Source organism: Mustela nigripes, chromosome 12, assembly GCF_022355385.1.
Source record: "Mustela nigripes isolate SB6536 chromosome 12, MUSNIG.SB6536, whole genome shotgun sequence".
NCBI classification, from domain to species: domain Eukaryota; kingdom Metazoa; phylum Chordata; class Mammalia; order Carnivora; family Mustelidae; genus Mustela; species Mustela nigripes.
The window spans coordinates 148,636,736-148,656,088 of record NC_081568.1 but is presented as its reverse complement, the minus strand read 5'-3'; the positions used below and the strand labels follow the sequence as shown (position 1 = coordinate 148,656,088).

Below are 19,353 nucleotides of genomic sequence, written 5' to 3'. Positions count from 1 at the left end.
GGATAGTTGGAAGGCAGGCAGGCAGGGACAAGCACACCCTCCACCAAGAGGAAGACACCCTTAAAAGGATTTTACCTACCCTGGAAAGAGCCCTCCACCATTTCCCATGTGACCAAACCTGACTGGATGACAGGCACAGGGAGGATTAATCAGATTAAAACAGCCAGCCAACAAACCCATAAAAACCCCTAGACTTAGAAGTTCCCATGGTGGGGCACCTGGGTGGCTCAGTTGGTTACACGCCTGGGTCATGATCCTGGGGTCCTGGGATCAGCCCCGCATCGGGCTCCCTGCAGGGCTAGAAGCCTGCTTCTCCCTCTCCCACTCCTCCTGCTTGTGTTCCCTCTCTTGCTGTGTCTCTCTCTGTCAAATAAATAAATAAATATCTTTTTCTTTAAAAAAGGGAGAAATTCCCGTGGCAACCCTCTCGGGTCCCCTCCCTCCTCAGGAACTTTTCTAACGCTCGATAAACCTCGCTTTGCTGCCCATCACTCTGTCTATTCTACCTCTTCATTCTCCAAAGTCGTGTGACCAAGAACTGCAGGCACCCTTGAAGAAAAAAATGCCTGTAACACTTGAAGCAAGCCACTTCCTAGAACAGGGGAGGGTAGGAGACTCCTGTTTTCCAGGACCACTCCATCAGGTAAAGTTCAGTGTCAGAGACACAGAACAAAAACAGAGACACACTCTTTTTGGGCCCCCTGCCACCAGCCAGGCCCACAGTCCTATGGAGGTCTCCCTGCAACCCAAAACATATTCGAGGATGGTTTTTCTACCTCCCTGGGCCACCACCTGTCCTGCTTTCCCCTACTTTCTCTTCAGAAATGCTTCCTACTATCCTGCCCTCCTTGGTCCCACCTCAGGGGATGGTTCAGTCCCTCTGGGAACTGAGATCACCAGCTTTAATCTCTTCCTTCCATAAGAGAAATGATAAATCCAAAGGGATTCAGAACCCTGCAGTGACAAGGTGCAAACCCAGCCTTTTCCACAGGAAGGGGTCTCTTCACCCTCCCACCTCTTGCACTTGAGTCTCTCAGATGACATGAGCTTCCCCCAGTCATGGCCAAACGCACTTCTTCTCACCCTCTCCCAGAGGACGGTTGCACAGAACAGCTCTCTCTCTCCCAGTTCTGCGACGCAAGGTCAAGGCCTGCCTATCAGTGCGCTTAGCATGGTGGATTAGGTCATTTGTCTTTTTCGTCTGTTGTTTGCAAACTTGTTTACTGAAACCTAACACAAAGGAAAGTACACAAATCCTAAGAATACAGCTCAATGGATTTTCACAAAGGGAACATATCATGTAACCAAAACCCTGGAGAAGTAACATATTACCAACAGCACAGAAGATCCCTCTTGCTTGCCCAGTCCCCCGGGGCTACACCCAAATATAACCCCAGCCTGAATTTCCAAATTTCCTTGCCATTGTTGAGTTTTGCCTGTCTTAGCGCTAGGTGAACGGACTCCTGTAGTATGTGGCATTTTCATGGCACTGAGGTCTTTCAACATGGTGCCTGTGAGATCCGTCCATGTCACTGTGTGCAGTTTGTACGAGTTTTTCACTGTTGGCGCTGTGTCATACGACTCTGTACAAACTCTGCCAAATAAAAAAGCATCTTGATTTAGGTAAGGAGAGGCTTTCTTCCAAAGGACCATTGCAACAAGGGGAGGAGCTATTGCAGAAGAGGGAAGGCTCAGACCTGTGAGATCTTAGAGTACCTCAAAGATTAGGTGGAAGTGATTAGGAAAGCTCAAACGAGCTCCCTGTGGGAGGGTGGGGTGAGAGGCTGGAGTGATCAAGCCACAGAACAGAACATGTTTTTGTTTGTTTTTATTATGTTATGTCAGTCACCATGCAGTCCATCATTAGTTTTTTGTTTGTTTGTTTGTTTGTTTTTAGATTTTATTTATTTATTTGACAAAGTGAGAGATCACAAGTAGGTAGAGAGGCAGGCAGAGAGAGTGGGGGAGGGGGGAGGTAGGCTCCCTCCTGAGATCATGACCTGAGCCGAAGGCAGAGGATTAACCCACTGAGCCACCCAGGTGCCCCCATCATTAGTTTTTGATGCGGTGTTCCATGATTCCTTGTTTGCGTAGAATACCAGTGCTCCATGCAATACATGCCCTCCTTAATACCCACTACCGGGCTACCCCCATCCCCTCACTCACCTCCCCTCTACAACCTTCAGTTTGTATCCCAGATTCCATACTCTCTCATGGTTTGTCTCCCCCTCCAAGTACCTCCCCATCAGTTCCCGCTTCCTTCTCCTAATGTCCTCTGTGTTATTCCTTATGCTCCACAAATAAGTGAAACCATATGATAATTGACTCTCTCTGCTTGACTTATTTCACTCAACATAATCTCCTCCAGTTCCATCCACGTTGATGCAAAAGTTGGGCATTCATCCTTTCTGATGGCTGAATAATATTCCATTGTCTATATGGGCCACATTTTTTTATCCATTTGTCCGTTGAAGGGTATCTTGGTTCTTTCCACAGTTTGACTATTGGGGTCATTGCTGCTATGAACATTGAGGTCCATGTGGCTCTTCTTTTCATACATCTGTATCTTTGGGGTAAATACCCAGTAGTGCAATTGCAGGGTTATAGGGAAGCTCTATTTTTAATTTTTTGAGGAACCTCCACTCTGTTTTCCAAAGTGGCTGCACCAACTTGCATTCCCACCAAGAGTGGAAGAAGGTTCCCCTTTCTCCACATCCTTTCCATTTGTTGTTTCTTGCCTTGTCAATTCTTTGTTGGTCAGCCATTGCCCGCAGTGGAGGCCCTTGGCAGGACTTGCCTGAGGGAAAGGGAGCTGCCTCACCCACAAAGAGTGACTGATGCCTGGCCCACCCACCTCAGCGGCCCCTCAAATGGGACTTTTCTGCACGCTCCTTCCAGTTCCACAGCTTCGCTTGGAACAGCTGAGGCCTCAGTCATGACTGCCTTGCAGCTCAGGTTCTCCCGCTGCCCATTTCTGCCAGCTGTCTTTCCAGGTCTTGATCCCAGGAGCACTTGCCAACAAATCTCCTGCATGCAAATCTTTGCCTTGTGACCTGTGTGCTTGGGATGCAACCTATGAGCCAAGTGAGCTTCCATGGGCGTACGCCAGGTGTGACATTCAGGTGTCAGCCTGACATCAGGAGCAGCCTGAGCAGAATCACACACCTGCTCTGAACCTGGGCATCTTCCCGGTAAAACAGAGGAGAACCTCCTGGGTCATGACTGATGATTGCACTACTGACACCTGAGAAGTCCTACTGTGGACGGTGTTGTTAAAACAGTTAACACAGCTGTCCAGAGTGCGTGCTGGTGAGGGGCTCTGGGGCCTGGCATCTGCTGGTCGGATCCTCTGACCACTTGCTATGTGACCCTAACCTCTTGCTGGCACAGTTTCCTTATCTATAAATTTACTTTCTAGGGCTGTGACAATATTTAAGTGGGTTTGATGCCTGCAGGCCAGGTTCAAGGACCAAGAGAGAGGAAGTCCCACAGGACTAGCCAAGCGGGTCCTTGGTTTCCCGTAGGATGAAAATTGAACATGAGCCAGGAGGAGGTGAAAACAGTTTACTGACGATACATATATAGAGAGAGAGTTATGGATAGAGCATCCAGGAGACTCAGAAAGGAAAAGAGCATGGGTCTCATTTGCTTCGGGGCTGGGGTTTTTATTGGCAATTATGTTCTGGTGCACATGTCCTTTTAGGCATCTGGGAACTGGTCAGAAAAGGACAGCGTCCAGGTGTCTTCAAAAACCACTCATTTCCTGAAGCTGGGGGTCTCGGCGTCAAGGCATTTGGAGTCAGGGGTCTCGGAGAACCTTCATTTATGGTGACCCCGCCCCCTCACTGCTTGGATGTTATCTGTTGTGCTGGAAGACTCTGAAGACAACATAAACTCTTCCTCCCTTACCAGGAGGATACATACATTTGCTCCTTACAAGGCATGTGTAGAGCGTGGTGGGGATACAGGTCCTGGCAAGAAGAAAAGCAGGGAAAAGAGCAAAGGGAGAAAACGGCTTTTTCTTTTTCATGGGGTCCCTTCAGTTTCCTTGTCTCAGGTTGATCCAAGTCAATGGGTGAGAAGAAAACAGATGAGCTATCTAGTGCTTAGTAAAGGGTGGCCTTTATCAAGGGTGATTAAAAAAAAAAAAAGACAAAACAGAATTCAACTGAATAAATCTTAAAAATTTCACTGGCTTTATTCAAAAATTCATGAATTAGGTAGCATTCAACCTAGTGGATAGCAGGAGCTCTGAGGTGCCCTATAAAATGGAAAACATTTGTAAGCAAAGGAGCGGAAGCAAGGGAGTTCCACTAAGCAAAAAAGTGAATTGGTTATGGCAAGGTCATGTTTCTTTAGAAGGCCAGGGGTCTATCAGGCAGATTACCTAACGAGAGCTAATCAGGCTGTTCCTGGCTGGCTGGTTTAAGATTCCATTTCTGGGGGGCGCCTGGGTGGCTCAGTCCTTAATCATTGCCTTCGGTTCAGGTCATGATCCCAGGGTCCTGGGATCAAGCCCCACATCAGGCCCCCTGCTCAGCGGGAAGCCTGCTTCTCCCTCTCCCACTCCTACTTTTGCTCCCTCTCTCACTGTCTCTCTCAGTGTCCAATAAATAAATTCTTTAAAAAAAAAAAAAAAAGGAAAAGATCCCATTTCTGGGAGAGCCAAAGCTATAATTCTCAGACCAGTGATGTGTGGCTTAGCATAAGTGACTCTTTTTGGGGCCCCTTATCTTGGCAACAAGGGCAAGGGTGTCTCCCAGGATTGGGAGGGCCTCAGAAGGGCAGGCCACTCACTTAAATCAGGCTGACTCTGGAGATTCATATTCACCCTAGATCTACAAGGACACAGGTGACAGGGGTTGGTAGGACCCCATCTGGCAGTTGAGAAAAATTTCTGGTATGTCAGGGTAAACTAGGTCTTTGGGTCTCAGATTCTCAGAAGAGCTAATGGTGAAAACTTGTTTAGTTTTGCAGTCAGAATGATGTAGTTTTTGGAATGTTGGTGTGGTCCAGAGCTGATGGCCAAGAAAGAATTCTTGAGATATCTGAGATACAAAAAGGTGGTTTTGGGGGCACCTGGGTGGCTCAGTATATTAAGTGTCTGTCTTCAGCTCAGGTCCTGCTCCCAGGGTCCTGGTGTTGAGCCCCACATGGGGCTCTCTGCTCAGTGGAGAGCCTACTTCTCCCTCTCCCACTCCCCCTGCTTGTGCTTGCTCTATCTCTCTCTGTCAAATAAATAAAAATCATTTTAAAAAAAGGAATCAGGGGCGCCTGGGTGGCTCAGTGGGTTAAGCCTCTGCCTTCAGCTCAGGTCATGATCTCAGGGTCCTGGGATCAAGACCTGCATCTGGCTTTCTGCTCAGCAGGGAGCCTGCTTTCCCCCTCTCTCTGCCTGCCTCTCTGCCCTCTTGTGATCTCTGTCTGTCAAATAAGTAAATAAAACCTTAAAAAAAAAAAAAAAAGGAATCAATTTGCAATATAGAGGGGCGCCTGGGTGGCTCAGTCAATTAAGCATCTGTCTTTGCTCAGGTCATGATCCCAGGGTCCTGGGACTGAGCCCTGCCTCCTCAGGTCTCACTCGTGGAGCTCCCTGCTCAGCTCAGCGGAGAGTCCGCTTCTCCCTCTCTCTTTGCCCCTCCACCTCTGCGCATGCTCTGTCTCTCACTTTCTCTCTCTCAAATAAGTAAATGAAATCTTTTTTTAAAATCTATAATATAGAAATAAATGTGCTGCAGGATGCATGGGTGGCTTAGTCATTTGAGCATCCAATCCTTGGTTTGGCTTAGGTCCTAATCCCGGGGTCCTGGGTTGGAGCCCCCATGTTAGGCTCTGTGCTCAAGGCAGAGTCTGCTTGTCCCTCTCCCTCCACCTATGCTCCTCCCCTGGTGCATGCCCACTGGCACACACTCTCTCTCTCCCCCTCAAATAAACAAAACCTTTTTAAAAAGAAAGAAAGAAATGTGCTGTTTTATTGACCTAAAAATAAGATATAGAAGCTTATCTAATAATTACAGTAATTTTCTAAATCCCAAAGAGCATAAATGGTAACTCAAGGTATCTGTCTCAACTACGATGTAATATGAAAACATCTGAGGTTTCTACTGGCAATGAAGTTACAAACCCTATTAATCTTGGGGTGCCTGGGTGGTTCAGTTGGTTAAGCATCTGCCTTGGGCTCAGGTCATGATCCTGGGGGTTCCTGGGATCGAGCCCCATCTCAGGGCTCTCTGCTCAGCGGGGAGCCTGCTTCTCTCTTTGCCTGCTGCTCCACCTGCTTGTACTCTCTTTCTCTGTGTCAAATAAATAAATAAAATCTTAGAAAACAAAAAACAAAAAAGTCTCATTAATCTTACTGGGATCCAGGGACACCTGGGTGGTTTGATGGGTTAAGTGTCTGCCTTCAGCTCAGGTCATGATCTTAGGGTCGCAGTCCCACGATCAAGTCCCACATCAGGATCAAGTCCCACATCAGGCTCCCTACTCAGCAGGCAGTCTGCTTCTCCCTCTGCCCCGCCTTCCCCCCTGGCCCCCAGTTTGTGCTCACTCTCTGTTTCTCTCTCTCTCTCTCTCTGACAAATAAATGGATAAAATCTTTTTAAAAAATCTTACTGGTGTCTGTAGTCTGCATTCATAATAAAAGGAAAGACTTGATTTCAGTTAGTGATTAAGAAAAATATGAGCACTGATGTGAGAAACAAAGGTAGAAGAAAAACTATTAAACGTCCTTACTACCTACAGCCAGCCCACAAACAAGCCCTTAAAATAGGCAGAGTGACATTCCTCTAGGGACCCAACAGACTCAATGCTAATATTTTGCTAAGGGCAAAAGGCAACCTTAATCCAATCCCCAGGATCCTGTAAGCCTACTTATAAAAATTCTTTTGGAAACTCCCTTTATCTCCACTCCTCAAGATACATGTTGGCAATCATCCCCCAAGCATAGGACCCACCGATGTAGGGTCTCATGACTCCGGTTTTACGAGACAGTAATAAATGGCCTTTTCCAAGACCCCTCCAGGTCCTAGAAACCTTGCTTCCAAATTCCTTGGAGACCTATACTATCCCTAACCTCCTCCCAGCCTGACCGTGTATAATGGACCATTTCTCGGGACCAGGGGGCAGCTCTTTCTGTCCACCGGTCCTATCCCTTTTTAAAACCACACTTTTCACTGAAGATGTCTCAAGAATTCTCTTTTCGCTGTCAGCTTTGAGCCCTAACGTCTTTCCTACATCAGATGTGTTCCCATCCAGGTTCACAGGCCCTTACTGTTAGTGGCTACCCCCAGAGTCAGCAAACCTCTTTTCTGTGACTTAGGTTGAGTCCCTCACTTCCAAAGTTCCAACTACTGCCTGTCCACAGTAAAGGGCGCCCACAGCAAGGCACTCTGGCTCCGTGTGGGGCTAGAGTCCAAAAGACCTGCAAAATGAGAGGCTGCAAACTGTGTTTGAGCAGCTTGTGTGATTGGGAATGTCATTATGAGCATAACAAAGAAGGTTTTCTCTGGAAGACTGGTTGTGTTTCACGAAATATGTGCCTTGAGGTAGGAAATGATTCACAAGTTTGGTAGGAATTAAGTCTGTCCACACACCTGCCCCCTGCTCTGTCCAGGCAAGAGGGTGAGCAGTGCCTGGTCTTTGCTCACTCATTACTAGAGGTAGTAAGTCTGGTCTCCCCCTCATCACGAGTGTCTCTTCTGTTTTGTTTCTCACTGCAAATTCTGGGCTTTGTTCATGCATCCCTTGAGCTTGGTTAATGCAGTGAACACAGAAGAAATGATCCTTTTCTGATGCTCTGGTGGTAAAGGCGTGTGAGAGTCCTAACTCGAGGGTGTGCCCATGATCCTGGAGAGAGAGGATGGCAGCAATGGAGTTGCTTGGTGGGCATATGAGTTGGACAGCGAGAAGCATTTCCAGAGAGGATGGGGGTGGGAAGGAAGAGGTGATTGGACCATAGAGAGGGCATACATTTGTTCTGGTGTGGAGCTAGAGCTTCTGGCCTGCAGAGACTTGGAGTAGAAATGAAAGAGGAAGCCAGGTGACAGAGCCGGGCTGGAGGTACAAAATCAGGAGGACTTGATCCTGCTGGCAACCGTGGCAGTGGGCATGAGAAGAGCAGAGGCCCAGGCCCGTGTCCTGCAGAATCCCAACACTGAGGGCAGATGGAGGAGGAGAGTCAGACCCTGAGTCCCAGGAGCTGGGATGAAACCAGATGTGGTATCATATTACAAGCTCAGTGTGTTGATGTTCCAGAAAACTGAAAACGATGGTGACTGTAGAGTGCTGGTGACTTTTACATGCTTCGAGGTCACCCACCACCGTTGTGAAAACTGCGTTGGGTCATTCGCTCACCATCCAGCACGGATACTACTGCTTCCACCCTGCCTGAACTTGGGTTTACAAGATGATCCAGAGATCCCACTCCTAGATATGTATCCAAAGGAAATATAATCAGTATTTTGAGAGATGTCTGCACACCCAAGTTCATTGTAGCATTATTCACAATACCTAATGTGTAAACGACCTAAGTGTCCACTGATAGACCAATGAATAAAGAAAATGTGATCTATTTATAATGGAATATTATTTAGCCTTAAAATATAAGGAAATCCTGCCATTTGTGACAACATGGGTGAACCAGGAGGACATTGTACTAAGGAAAATAAGCCGGACACCAAAACACAAGGACCGCATGAGCTCACATATATGTGGAATCTAAAAATGTCAAACTCAAAGAAACAGACAGTAGAATGGTGATCATCAGGGACTGAGAAGCAGGGAAATGGGAAATGTTGTTGAAGGGTACAAACTTTCAGTTATAAGATGAATAAGTTCTTGAGACCTAATGTACAGCATAATGACTATAATTAATAATAATATATTGTACACTTAAAACTTGCTGAGAGTAGATCTTATGTATTCTTACCGCACACATAAAAAATTAATTATGTGAGATGGTGGAGGTGTTAATTAGCTTAATTAAGTTAATTAGTTAATTATGATGATTATTTCACAATGTATATGTACATCAAACAACACATTGTACACCTTAAATATGTACAATTTTTAATTGTCAATCCTACCTTGATAAAGCTGGGTGAAAATCTAGATTATGGAACAGCACTCTTGTCTGGGGATACAGGAGCTTACACACAGGCGAAAGCCAGACAATAAAAAAGAAAACCAGCAAGTGACACATGATTTTAGCTCTTGACCGAGGCCTGGGTCAATGTTTGAAAACTCGATCAATGTAATTCAACATATTAACAAACTAAAAAAAAAAAAAAAAAATCTGATTACCCCAGTAAATGTAGAAGAAGCATTTGATAAAATCCAATATCCTTTTTTTAGGAACATTTAGTAACAGGCTTTACTTACTCTCCAATAGAAACTTACATAATGTTTATAGTTATACAGCGAGATATAAAGATAACACAAAACATTTTCTGGATTCGTAACTTTTTTATTGAGGCATAATTGACATAACATATTTCAGGTGCATGACATAATGATTTGTTATTTGTATAGTTGATAATTAATACCTGTTTACACTAACTGAAAGAAATTCAAATATTTTGCTTTTTTTTTTTTTTTTTTTTTTTTTAATTTTTTTTTTTTTATTTAAAAACAAATAGATTTAAATTTTTTGTTTTTTTTTTTTTTTTTTTTTTTTAAATATTTTGCTTTTAAGGAAAAAGCCATGACCATGAAAATGCAGGTCTTTGTTTATGTTTTGTTTCTTAAATTCCACATACGAGAGATGCCTGGGTGGCTCAGTCAGCTGGGCGCCTGTCTTTGGCCTGTCCTGGGTTAGGGTCCCACTTTGGGTTACTTTTGTGCTCTCTCTCTCTCTCTGACAAATAAATAAATAAATAAAATCTTTAAAGAAAGAATTCCACATATGAGTGAAGTCATATGGTATCCATCTCTCTGTCTTACCAAAAAATCATATTTAAATGGGTTTCTTTGGTTTAGTTCTTTTTAAGAACTTATTTATTTGTTTGAGAAAGAGAAAGAGCACATCCAGTAGGGAAAGGGCAGAGGGAGAGGGAAAAACAGTCTTGAGCAGACTCAGTGCTAAGCATGGAGCCCAGCAGGGAGCTCGATACTAACACCCGGAGAGATCAGGACCTGAGCTGAAACCAAGAGTCCATTAAGGTCTGCTCCTGCCCCACCCCCCTGGCCTATTGCTCTTTGTTTAAATTTTCATAAAAGTAGGGGAAAATGATGTAGAAGGAATTTATAGCATGAAAGTACAATAATTATACTTTGTAAGTATCTTTGCAAAGCAAGTTATAAAACAGTGAGAAGCATTTTTGTTTTTAAAAAGTGCATATGTTAAAATATGTATGAAAAGAATCCAAAAAGCTCTAAGGCAAAATATGAAGAATTGGATGGCATGGTGATTTTCATTTTCTTCATGCTTCTTTATGCTAATTACTTCTTCTCATACCTGTCTATTTTTTCTACAGTGTGCATATATTAATGGAATAATTTTTAAGTGTCTAAAAATACAAATGGGAAGTCCTAAGGAACTAGAGTAAGTTGACACCCACATAATACATGCAGCAGGGAGAGCCCCAAGACGCACCCCAGCACCCAAGGGTGCCTCTGTTTCTGCCCACTCTGTTGTAATCTAACAGTGAGCCCACTTAGTCTCATGTGACCAAGGGAAAACAGAAAGTTAGAGTCTCATGTAGCCAAGGGAAAACACGGGAAGGAGGGAAAGCCAGAACTCGCTCATGTTTTCAACAAATACTAAAACAAAAAGACTGAAGGAACTTGGAAAGGCTCTTCTGCCAGGAGATGGTCCCATATCTGGTTCTTGTGTCTGTAACTGTAGCAGGCAGAATTCAAAGATGGGCCCCAAGTGTCCCATCCTGGTGTCCACGCCAGTATACTCCTCTTCCCTTGAGTGAGTATGAAGAGATATCATGCCTGTGGTCATGATACATTTTATGGAAGAAGCGATTTTGCAGATGTAATTAAGGCCACTGGTCAGTTGGCTTTGAATGAATCAAAAGTCATATTATGCTGAGTAGACCTGAATTAATAAGGTGAATTCTCAGACAAAGGTGAAGTGCTGGAGAGAGGCTGCCTTGTTGGTCTCAAGGGAGAAGTAAAATGCCTATCGTGCAAGGGCCAATGAACCAGCAAGGGGGCTCTGAGAGCAGCATGCAACCAGCAAACAGCAAACCAATGGGGATTTCAGTCCTACAACTACAAGGAACTTGATTCTGCCAACAGCTAATAAGGTTGGGAGAGAATCCTAAGCCTCAGAGAATATGGCAGCAATGGTTAACACCATCATTTTACCTGGTGAAACATGAGACAGTACCTTGTTAACCTGTTCCCAGACTCCTGACCCACAAATCTGTATGATAATAAATTTGTGTTGTTAGTACATTAAAAGGATTATTCGCCTCGACCAAGTGGGATTTATTCCTGGGATGCAAGAGTGTTTCAACATTTGCAAATCAATCAACATAATACATCACAAGAAAAGACAAGAACCACATGGTCCTCTCAATTAATGCAGAAAAAGCATTTGGCAAAATACAGCATCCCTTCTCGATTAACTCTTCAAAGTATAGAGTAGCGGGAACATACCTCAATATCATAAAAGCCATTTATGAAAAGTCCACAGAGAGTATCAAACGCAATTGGGAAAAACTGAGAGCTTTTCCCCTAAGGTCAGGAACAAGACAAGGTTGTCCACTCTCACCACTGTTGTTCAACATAGTACTAGAAATCCTAGCAACAGCAATCAGACAACAAAAAGAAATAAAAAGTATTGGAATCAACAAAGAAGAAGTCAAACCCTCACTCTTTGCAGATAACATGATACTTCATGTGGAGAACCCAAAATATCCCACCCTCAAATTGCTAGACCTCATGCAGCAATTCAACAACGTGGCAGGATACAAAATCAATGCACAGAAATCAGTTCTATTTCTATACACTAACAGTGTGTGCGAAGAAAGAGAAACTAAGGACTCAATTCCATTTATAATTGCACCAAAAACAGTAAGATAACTAGGAATAAACCTAACCACATAGGTAAAGGATCTGTATTCTAAAAGCTACGGAACACTTATGAAAGAAATGGAGGAAGACACAAAGAGATGGAAAAATATTCCATGCTCATGGATTGGAAGAACAAACATTTTAAGATTTCCGTGCTTCTCAGGGCAATCTACACTTTCAGTGCAATCCCTACTATTTACATTTTTTACAGAGCTGGAACAAACAGTCCTAAAATTTGTATGGAACCAGAAAAGTCCCCAAATAGCGAGAGAAATGTTAAAAAAGGAAACCAAAGCTGGGGGCATCATCATTGCAGACTTCAAGCTCTTTTATAAAGCTGTTATCATCAAGATAGTATGGTACTGGCACAAAAACAGACACATAGATCAATGGAACAGAATAGAAGAGATAAAATTAAAAAATAGAAAAGAAATAAAAATAGAAAACAAAATAGAAAAGAAAAAAATGGTCAACCAATCTTTGACAGAGCAGGAAAGAATATACAGTGGAAAAAGGACAGTCTCTTCCATAAATGGTGCTGAGAAAACTGGACAGCCACATGCAGATGAATGAAGCTGGACCATTCTTTTACACTATACACAAAGATAAACTCAAAATAGATAAAAGACCTCAATGTCTGACAGGAAAATCCTAGAGCAAAACACAAGAAGCAACTCCTGTGACCTCAGCTGCAGCAACCTCTTTCAAGACACATCTGAAAAGGCAAAGGAAACAAAAACAAAAATGATCTTTTGGGACTTTATAGAGATAAAAAAAAAAAAAAAAAACTTCTGCATAACAAAAGAAATAGTGAACAAAACTAAAAGACAACCTATGGAACAGGAGAAGATATTTGCAAAGGACATATCAATAAAGGGCTGATATCTAAGATCTATAAAGAGGTTCTTGAACTTGATGAAGTCCCAGAACCTAAGTCAGGTTCGGTGGGGTGAGGAGGTTCGGAGCCGACGACTAAAGAAAGAATTCTTAAGACGTCATTGGTGCAAAATGGTGGTTTATTAAAGCACGGGGACAGGACCCGTGGGCAGGAAGAGCTGCTGCCCTGGGTTTTGAGGGTGGGCATGTTATATACCCCACAGTTGGGGGGAGGTGGTGAAGGAATGGGAGATTTCAACAGAGTTCTCACATGTTAGGGAGGGCCTACAAGGTGCCAGGGGGGAGTCTTTGCCCTTATGGCCTGATCAATGTCGTCTTTAGGTCAGGCATTAACATCAAGATAATTGGGAGATTCTTGGTGGGGCATTATGATCCAGCTATCATTTACATTCCCTTCTACCCCAGTCTCCTCCAGTTTATGGTGGGAGGGGGACATTACGGCTTCAGGAACCAAGAGTTATTTGCCTCTGGAAATTTGTGCTATTGATAAGGTAACCTCCCTGTTTAGGTCTCTAGGACATCTTGTAGGGCAAGGGAGATTCCTGTTCTGCAGGATTGTGATCCCTGCAAGTTAACTATTTATCATTTTATGGCAGTCAGGGGTGCCTGAGGAATGCTACACATATGGAGGGGAGCGGGTGAAGAGGGGGTGCAAGGCGCCAGCTTTTGCTCTGTCCTCAGCCAGCCTCTTGCTCCCTCATCAAACTCAACACCCAAAACACAAAGAGTCAAGTCAAAAAATGGACAGAAGACACAAACAGACACTTCTCCTAAGAAGACATACAAATGAACAACAAACACATGAAAAATGTTCAACATCACTAGTCATTAGGGAAATACAAATCAAAACTACAATGAGATACCACCTTACACCAGCTAGAATGGCTAAAATTAACAAGACAGAGGACAACAAATGTTGGCGAGGATTTGGAGAAAGGGGAATCCCCTTACACTGTAGGTGGGAATGCAAGCTTGTAGAGCCACTCTGGAAAACAGAATGGAGGTCCCTAAAGTCATTAAAAATAGAGCTACCCTATGACCCAGCATTGCACTACCAGGCATTTAACCCGAAGATACAGATGTAGTGAAAAGAGAAGGAACCTGCACCACAGTGTTCATAACAGCAATGGCCATAATAGCCAAACTGTAGATGGAACCAAGGTGTCCTTTAACAGATAAATGGACAAAGAAGATATGGTTCCTATATTAAATGGAATATTACTCAGCCATCATAAAGGGTGAATACCTACCATTTACATTGATGTGGTTGGAACTGAAGGGTATTTTGCTACGTGAAAGAAGTCAATCAGAGAAAGACAATTATCATAGGGTTTCACTCATGTGTGAAATATAAGAAATACTGCAGAGGATCATGGTGAAGGGAGGAAAACCTGAATGGAAGAAATCAGAGAGGGAGACAAACCATGAGAGACTATGGACTCTGGGAAACCAACTGAGGGTTACAAAAGGGAGGAAGTAAGGGGATGGGGTAACTGAGCGATGGGTATTAAGGAGGGCACATTATGCGATGAGCACTCGGTATTATATGAAACTGATAAATCATTGGACACAACATCTGAAACTATTGATGTACTATACATTGGCTAACTGAATTTAAATTAAAAAAAACACTAAAACAATTTGTGTTGTTTTAAGCCACTAAATTTGTGTTAATTTGTTATTCAGCAATAAGCAATGAATAATTGCTTTCCAATTAAGGAATTGGAATGGTCTTTTCAATTAAGGAATTCATTTTTTTTTAGAAAAATAAAACTGTTGTGCAAAGATATCTTTGTTATATAAATAGTTTTATATGTACAAAGATCTTAAGAAAGAGAGAGAGAGAGAGCATGAAGTGGGGGACCGGCAGAAGCAGGCTCCCTGATGAGCAGGGAGCCTGATGTTGGGCTCGATCCCATGACCTGACAGGAAGGGAGACACTTAACCAACCAAGCCACCCAGGAACCTCCCATGTTGTTGTTTCTAACAGTAAGCTAGTTTGAGTGTGCTTGAGCTGCTGTAACAAAATTCCATAGACTGAGAGGCTTATAAACTACAGAAATTTATTTCTCACAGTTCTGGAGGCTGGAAGTTCGAGATCAATGTGATGGAGTTCTGATGAGGGCTCTCTTTCAAGCTGCAGACTGTCGCCTCCTCACTGTGTCTTTATATGGCAGAAGGGACCAGGGAGCTGGGCGCTAGGATTGCAATGTTTGTGGGGGGACACAAACATTCAGACTACTTTGTTATTGTTGTTGTAATTATTCCACATACAACTCTGTAAGATTTTATTGATTCAGTGTAAATATGGTGGGTCTTTGGACTTTCTCCAGGTCTGAGTTATAAGCAAAACTGCCGGGAACATTTTTGCACATAATTCTCGTTATCTCTGCACTCATGTCTGTGGAATTGCTCTGTCATCGTGCGGGATATACTTGCAGTAATTCTAAGATTTGTCACACACAACCTTTGTCTTGACCTTATATAAACAGAAGTGTGCGGGGCACCTGGGTGGCTTAGTCGGCTACATGTTGGACTCTTGATTCAGGCTCAGGTTGTGATCTCAACTCAGCAAGTAGTCTGCGTGAGATTCTCTCTCTTCCTCTCCCGTTGCCCTTCCCCCTCTGCGTGTACTCATTCTCTCTCTCTCTAAAATAAATAGTCTTTTTAAAAACCATGAGCGTGGAAGGTGGAAATTAGTCGGGAGGATAGAGGCATTTTGAGGTATTTAGTAGATTCTAACTTCTGACTCATAAATAGAGAGGTGGTTCTGGAAGAAATCTGGACAGGTTGAAGATTGCTGTTTTTGCAAAACGACCCATGATTATGTAGGCCTTTTGTTTTTACTTTAAAACCTTTTTATCCTCTTAACACAGTTTTTCACAGAGGGAAGGTTTTTAATTTATATGAGGTCCAAATTATACATTTTTCCTCTTCGGTATCAAATTTATGAACTCTTCACCTAGCTCTAAGTCCTGAAGATTTCTATTTTTATTCTAAAAAATTTATAGTTTTACATTTTACATTTAAGACTGTGATCTCTTTTGAATTAATTTTTTAATTTCTTAATTTTTTTTAAATTTATTTATTTTCAGAAAAACAGTATTCATTATCTTCTCACCACACCCAGTGCTCCATGCAATCCATGCCCTCTATAATACCCACCACCTGGTACCCCAACCTCCCACACCCCCGCCACTTCAAACCCCTCAGATTGTTTTTCAGAGTCCATAGTCTCTCATGATTCACTGTTCCTTCCAATTTACCCCAACTCCCTTCTCCTCTCTAACACCCCTTGTCCTCCATGATATTTGTTATGCTCCACAAATAAGTGAAACCATATGATAATTGACTCTCTCTGCTTGACTTATTTCACTCAGCATAATCTCTTCCACTCCCGTCCATGTTGCTACAAAAGTTGGGTATTCATCCTTTCTTTTGAATTAATTTTTGTGTAAACTGGGAGGTTTGGGTTGAAATCCATCCTTTTGCTTAGGGACATATATTCTCTTGCCTATGGATCTGAATTGCTTTTACATCTTTGTCAAAAATTAATTGGCGATAAAATATTTGCAAACCACCTAAATATGAGAAAGGACTTGCAGCTGAAGTATATAAAGAAATATCAAAACTCAACATTGAAAAAGTCTTCAATATTAACAGAATAAAGGGATTAAAAAAAACCCACATGAGTACCTCAATTGATGCAGAAAAGTTGTTTGACAAAACTCAATACCCTTTCATGATAAAAAACCCCTGACTAACTAGGAATAAAGGGAAACAATTGAATGGTTATACAAGGTTTGGTACATCTATACCAGGGAGCATTACTGAACAGTAAAAAGAAATGAACTGTTGACACCTGGAATGAATCCCAAAGGAATGACACTGAGTAAAGAAACCAATCTCTAGAGACTACTATTCATTCCATTCACATGGAATTCTTGGCATAACAAAATTACAGAGATGGAGAATAGATTAGTGCTTACCAGATGCTAGGGATGGGGAGCAAGGGAGATTAGAAGGGGTTGTGTGTGGTTATGAAATGGGTAGCCCAAAGGAGCCTTTTAGTGATGGAACTGTTCCGTATTTTGATTGTGGTGACAGTCAGAGGAAGCTACACATGTAATAAAACTACTATATAGAGAAATCTGAATAAACCCTGTGACCTGTACCAAAGCCAATGTCCAGTTTTGTGACCATACTGTAGTAATGCAAGATGTCAGCTTTGGGAAGGGCAGGTGAAGAGGGCATGAGATCTCCCTGCATTTCTTTGCAATTCTATGTGAAATCTATATTTCAAAATTTTGGCCAGGGGGAGGGTTGCTTTTTGTTTTGAAGATCTCAGATTCCGAACTGGTTGGCACTCTCTTATAAGAACTTGATACTCTAACTTGGGGAAATGTGTAGACCATGAGAGCCCTGCTAATGGCAGAGGCTGTGGTCAATTCACAGTTCCTTGTGGTTGCGCCCACACATTTTCTAATCTGCGCTGAGAATCTCAGTGTGGGACAGAGATGGTTCTCACTGAGTAGAAGGTCCTGTTATTAAAACAGGAGATACTCAGCTGAGACCGCCTCTGAATGCCCATAAGCCCGAAAGATGCACACTTTGGCTTGAAAACACACAGCTGCATACAGTTCTAAGAATCTCATGACAATCTTTACATTAAGAAACTAAGCAAGAGAAAAATAAATCTACTAGGATGGTACAGTAACCATAGTGTACTCCACTCCAGCACTGGCTACCCACCCCTCCTCAATCTCTCATTAAAAGTCAAAACCCTAGGGACAGAATTCAAGCTTCTCTCATCAGCAAGAATTTAGACCCAGCTTTTCAAATGAGGTTTGGGAAGATTTAGCGACATAATCTAAGTCTAAAAAGCATGTTTCAAATCTGTTTCTACAGCAGATAGACATGGTGCAGGGGGTAATTAACGGAATAAGAAACTGGAGGTTAATTCACCAAATACTGATAGTTCTAAGTTGTGGGTTTTCCGGTTAATATTTTTCTATGTTTTTTTCCCTGAATGTGCTGTTTCTTTTTTCTTTTCTTTTCTTTTCTTTCCTTTCTTTTTCTTCTTTTCTTTTTTAATGGATCTTTATAACGGGGAGGGTAGGGAGGATTCCTCGTAGGGTATCCATCCAGCGTGAAGGTTCGATATCTCCAGCTGGAACACCTGTTTAAAAGGGTGGATACCTCAGGCAGCAGAACTGTGACCTCTGAAATCATGGCCACTTCTAAAAGCGCTGGTTCTATTGCCAGAAAAAAAAAAGGTTATGGGTTAAAAAAAATTAAGGAGGTGCATGCAGGGTTCCCCTCTCCTTTATTTAATTTCTAAAAATAATGCACACTCACGGATCAATTTGGAAAAACAAAACAAAAAAACAAAAAACTCTGCAGGTGATACAGGCTTCCCTTCCGCGGGGTTCCCACCCATTCTCCAAAGTGAACGGTGGGCGTTAGAGCCCTTCCCCAAACCAGGGCCGAGGGCGTGCTCTCCGCGAGTCCCTCTCCTCTGCGCGCGGGTGGAGCCCGGGGGTTCTGGTCAGATTAACCCCCGCGGTCGGGATGGGGTCTGCCCTAACCCTAAATTCTTCCCAGCGCTTTCTTTCCCTGAAGACCCTTGCAAAGTTATCAGCAGGGAAAGGTGACACCCCAAGCCCGACTCCGGCGGGGTAGTGTGGCGGAGCAGTCTAAAGCGCTGGATTAAAACTCCAGTCTCTTCGGGGACGTGTGTTCGAATTCCACCGCTGCCAGCCGGGTCTGCTATCGATCGCAGACTGGGACGAAGCGGAATCCGGCACTGTCCGCTTTCAGTGTCACCCACCCAGCGGGCGGCCAGACGCCGCGCTCTGCGCCTTCTGTGCGCGCGTGTTCCGGACAGCAGGTTGGGCTGGGGCAGGTGGTTACAGGCGCGCGGGGCGGGCACCCTTGCCTCCGTCCTGAAGGAGTGCACAAAAGGCGCCGACGTCTCCAACTAGGGGGAGAGGATGGTGGACGTCCTGAACCGAAGCCAGGTTTGTCCGGTACAGTCTCCAAATACACCCCAGGGTAATAAATCCCGAATAGTAGTTGACGGTGGATGTTCTAAGCCAGGGCCGAGTTTGGCTCGTGGTCTCCCCAGATTTTAACCAGCAGGAAGAAAAAAAAAAAAAAAAAAAAAAAAAATCGTACAAATTGTTTCCGCCCGGTTTCGAACCGGGGACCTTTCGCGTGTTAGGCGAATGTGATAACCACTACACTACGGAAACCTATTGGCAGTGCTTTCTCTGTAATGTCCTTAATCGTCGCGAAAGCCTTCCGTGGTGGCGACCACAGGGTTCTGTGGCTGAAGAGAGAAGGCACCGCTTCCCCAATCGGCGGAAAACAACCGCGAGCCGCTGTGCGAGCAACCGTCGGTTCCGGAGCGACGCACTCGCTCTTCCA

At 43.6% G+C, this 19,353-nt stretch overlaps 1 non-coding gene across 1 annotated transcript; it reads right to left on the bottom strand.

The window, feature by feature from the left end:
- Positions 1-19,105: 19,105 nt before the first annotated feature.
- On the bottom strand, positions 19,106-19,178 carry TRNAV-AAC (transfer RNA valine (anticodon AAC)). Its single transcript has one exon. It is a non-coding gene; the product is annotated as a tRNA-Val (tRNA).
- Between the last annotated feature and the right edge of the window lie 175 nt (positions 19,179-19,353).